This window comes from Protopterus annectens, chromosome 4.part0, assembly GCF_019279795.1.
Source record: "Protopterus annectens isolate FY-2018-M chromosome 4.part0, PAN1.0, whole genome shotgun sequence".
Classification (NCBI taxonomy): Eukaryota; Metazoa; Chordata; order Ceratodontiformes; family Protopteridae; genus Protopterus; species Protopterus annectens.
The window spans coordinates 741,818,416-741,823,415 of record NC_056733.1 but is presented as its reverse complement, the minus strand read 5'-3'; the positions used below and the strand labels follow the sequence as shown (position 1 = coordinate 741,823,415).

General features: G+C 47.0%; 1 protein-coding gene across 3 annotated transcripts in view; it reads right to left on the bottom strand.

The window, feature by feature from the left end:
• The window catches only part of LOC122799567 (catechol O-methyltransferase-like), a 287,182-nt gene that overhangs the window by 82,854 nt on the left and 199,328 nt on the right, over positions 1-5,000 (bottom strand). The gene's annotated exons all lie outside the window — the stretch shown is intronic.

The window sequence follows — 5,000 nt, the reverse complement described above, 5'->3', positions numbered from 1 at the left end:
GCAGTAGTCTGCGGCTGACCAGGTTTACAGATGCTTGCAAGCTGGCCACTGTTTTACATTCCTCAATTGATGTGAGCATCCCCCATGAGGTCCTACCCAATTAATGACTGGCACAAGAAGCATTGCCACAAACTGAATGCCAGGAGATGCATCATTCTCCTTGCTGTGGCAGATGTCATCCACAGTAATTATGATAGTAATAATGTACTGAGCATGCAATCAGGTGTGAGGCGACTTATGCACCAAGGTTGGTAGCAACCTGTTTCCCAACATGTGGGCACCATTGTACAGAAGGCTGCCTACATGGCCCACCTCACAAATATGGGTATGTCATCCAGGAACCAGGATGCCACTACATCCCTGTAGTCCACCCTTATCAGATGCATTACCAAGTACAATGGCTCCTTTGGCATGTACCTTGCCATGCAAATGCAGCAGTTGCAGAGACCACAGAGGTTCCTGACCAGGCAAATCCAGGGTCTGCAACACCTACCTTATACAGGTAGGCTGAAAGCCCTGTCCCTGTACTCAGTCTCATACAGACTGATCATAGGTGATCGGTGTCTGCCATACAAGGCCATTTCCAAACCAGCCTTGATGGTATTTCTACATATCTGGAAGACAAACTCCACTCATGCATTATGCACGCAAGGCCCTCACCTGGTCTGCGACATGTATAGTACTTGTTGGTGGGATAGTGGAGTGTTCCAAACAATACACTGTCTATAAAATACACTCCCTCCCCATGTCTAACAGAGTACATGTATAGCCCTCTTGAAGAAGAAGCTGGACGACTGCATGTGAAATGGATGAGACACCCCTGGGAGTCCACGTGTGTCCCAGCTGGACAGGGGACACAAGTGCTGGCTTTGAAGGAACATGGGCAAAAGTCTGGGCCAGGCTTATGAGGGCATCAGAGCCAATAGCCTGGAATTATCATATGAGGCTATGCACCTAGTACTTTACATGTTTCCTGTATGTATTGCAGACTGTCCTGCAATGTTGTCTGAAATGAATCCCTGTGAGTCTGAACTGTGTAGGTACTGCAGTGAGTGTATAGTCCTTTTCCTTCATCAATTATCACATATCGTTACACCTTGTCATTGTGTATGGTCTGTATAGCAGTAAGTCAGCTGTTACAGTACATGCATATGCACTTGGTGACACTGTATAGCTCACTCCAATAGCCTTGGTCTTGGCACAATTACCATTCTGCTACTAGGCTCATCACAGTAGGATTTGACATCCCTTTGTTGTGGGTCTTACAGTAGCAGTGAAAGAGATGGATTGTGGCAGGCAGAACTACCATAAGGTCTGCCTTGAAGGGCCCATAGGTGTCACAGCTGTGCCCCACTGTACCAGTAGTGTGTGTGTGTGTGTGTGTGTGTGTGTGTGTGTGTGTGTGTGTGTGTGTGTGTGTGTGTGTGTGTGTGTGTGTGTGTGTGTGTGTGTGTGTATCAGCAAACATAATACTGCAGGGTAATAATTTACATATGTTGCCTTCCTCTCGCAGGTGAACACAAGGGTTGGTGTCCCACCCCCTCACAACCTGATGTCAGTGTCTTAGCAGACACCCATGATGATGGTGGTCATCTTAGTGAGGCACACATGGGGTTGTTGATGCCAGAATCTGTGCCACTGTTTCATATCCCACTTTCACCCACCATGTCCCCACACACTATCAGTATGTTCACACATACCCAGTCTCCAGCAGCCATGGATAATGGACAGATTAAGGGTGGTGGCATGGAACAGGCTAGTGTGTTGAGTATGGCAGGTGTAAGTGTAGACACCAGTCATAGCCAGAGAGCAGGCAAGGTCACACACAGGCAGATGGACAGGGGTGCTCAATGGACTGCTGACCAACAAGCCCCTGTCGCAAGTGCCACAGCAGGTGTCACCAGATGCATGTTATGGTTCATCATAGAGGCACAGGTGTGTACTGACACCAGAAAGATGCTCAAGGTCATGAATGTAGTGCTCCCTGCCATGCATGATGACCTCCATGGCATTTGTGATGCCATACATCATCTTGCCGATGCCGTGGACAGACAGTGGTGGGAGTAGGGCATCAGCCAGGTGGACGTAGGTCAGCAACATGATCAGCTGTAAGCTCACATGGCCATGCACATTCACAGTCCCATAGTGGTAGTACCAACAGCACTACCAAAGGGAGTGTGCTGTCCACACCACAAGAGCAGGCCATAGACATGTTGTCCTGGCCAGTCCCATCAGGGATGCGGATCCAGCATACAGCAGTCACCATCGCGGAATAGTACTGCATCTGTCCTTCAGCCTGGTGGTGCCAGTGATACTCCTGGCAGAACCAGTTCCCGCATCCTTGCCAGTATACAGAGAACTGTACATCCTGCCTTGTATGGTCCATGGCTGTCCAACATAGCCCTGTGCCGGGCATCTACATGGCTTGATGGTGTGCAGACGCTCACACATCCCTATCACAGGCCAGTCACCACCAGACATGCACAGCTCCTCTGCACACCCCAGTTGAACACCACCCCTCCAGAGAGACACACTATGGCAACCATATGGCCCAGCTTAGGCCTTTGGCAATCCAACACCACACCTTGTGCATGTGATGATACTTGTGCCACAACCCCGTTATCCATATCTTCGATGCACGGGCATGCTCATATGGGTCTGATGCACAGGGTAACTATAGTACAGTGTAGCAATGCCATGCTGTGTAATGTGCTGTCGGCTGGAAGTAGTTATGGGTAGACATCGAGGTGTATGTACCTTGTTAGCCATGATGCACTATTGCTGTTAGTACTGCTGACTAACTGTAGTGTCATGTACTGTATTATGGTTGTATTCCAGGTGTCTGTGTGTCTGCAGGCTGTGGGCCTGCTGACAGTAGCAATAATGAGTAAGGCAGAGTGAAAACAGTGACCTTTTCATAGTCAAGGTACAGCTGTATATGTACATGTTTACCAGGTGTGTTTACATGCAACAGCATGTGAGGGGCAATTGTGGCAGACAGTGTGACCTTGCATACATACCCTTGACACAGCCAGCTAGCCTTCATACATGTCACCTAGGTGTTCTGTAGGACCGCAGGCTCACACCTATAGAGGAGGTTACTTGAGTACTGGCACTAGGTCCTTCACAAGCTTAGCTGAATCTGTTAAAGTAATGGCTATCAGCACCAGTTGCCCCTGCCATTTCTGTCACATCTACTCAACCGTCATGCAGTTGATGAGGGTATGCCTGGTACTGTTTATGACAGGTTTGGGGCATGTATTCCTGACAATGGTCAGCCTGTGTTAGTCTAACCTGACAATCACCAGCATGTGTGTCTGCTATCTCATATGCATGTCTGGCCTCTCATGCTGGTAGTGCACAGAGTCACTGTCCTGTACATGGAGCAGCTGATGAAGGGCTGAGCACAGCCCCTACCAGCACAGTCTTATGAATTATAGCACTAGATACATAATACAGATAGCACAGTGGTACTTTAGTGTGGCAGTGTCTGCCACTACTATTGAAGTGGGTGATAATTGGAGGGGCTGTTAGGATTGCCAATAGTGGGTTCAGAGGCCCTTAACATGTTAGAGACATCACACACACACACACACACACACACACACACACACACACACACACACTGCTGCATCGGGACATGCATTGAAACACACATGTACATGGAGGTGACATTTATCAGAGTAGATGACTTACCCATCTCTTAATGTACAATAAGACCATTGCATGCACCACAGTGGTTTGGTGTTAGAAACTGTGTAACTCTGCTTGTACGGTGGATGACATCTATATGGGCTGACACTAGGTTGGCAATGGGGGAGTTCATAGGGTGGAAGAGGCACACAAAATGGTATAGCCATCACATACACACACTAAAGACAGCCACAGGGGTTGTGCATACAGAAACACATACACAGTTGCCAATATACATATTAGCAACCCTATGTATCCACTTGTATGTACCTTAGTGCTGCATAAACAGACATGCTCCAAATAGATCATATGCCTGGGACCTAACACACCTCTTACAACAGGTAATCTTGCAAATGCCTTCATGGATGGTGGGATAACCCACCAGACATAGTGATTGGTCTCGTGTATGCTCCTACAACCCTGCACAAGTGCTAGAGTGACAGACTTTGTATCAGCATGATGTGTCAGTCAGGTTTGATGCCTGATGCTGGCATGTGTGTCACTACAGTAACTGTGACATATTTGGCAATTTCACAGGAATGCTCATTGTTAGGGGAGACAGACCACATATGGGTTTCAAACGTGTATATTCCATGTACATCGATAGTGATGAGTGGTATGGGCTGTATTGTGTTACATGGTGCATGTGAGGCAGATGCCATTAACAGCCTCTTTAAAGTAATGTCATGGGTAGGGGGTCAACAGGCCTTAAAATGGTATAACCTACACAAACAACAGCCACAGAGGATATGATTCACACATACTACTAAAGTTGTCAGAATTGAGATTAGAACCCCTACCTATCTAATTATTTCCACTATAGTATTACTCTGTTATTGCACATGCCACAGAGCTTAGAGGGCTGACAAGTGTTTACAGGTACATCTAAGGTGAATGACATCAGCAGGCCTTGTAAAGTAGGGCAATGGGATATGTACTGGGTGGTACATGCCTCAAAATGGTATAACCCACACCCCCAGAGGATATGATTCTCACACACAGTATCACAGTTGCCAGTATTGAGTTTAGAACCCCTACCCATCTAGTTATGTGTACTACAGTGTTACACAGTTATCACATGCTCCATAGAGATTATAGGATTTAACAGTGTCACAAGGTATGTTTAAGGTGAGTTACATCAAGAGCCCTTGCAAAGTATGGCAATTGGAAATATACTGGGTGGGAAGGGCATCAAAATACATTACCCTACACACATACACATTTACAAACACCTTCACACACACACATTTGCCACAACTGAGTGTAGCATCCCTGCCTATCTTATACTATACTAGCAACTTAAAGGG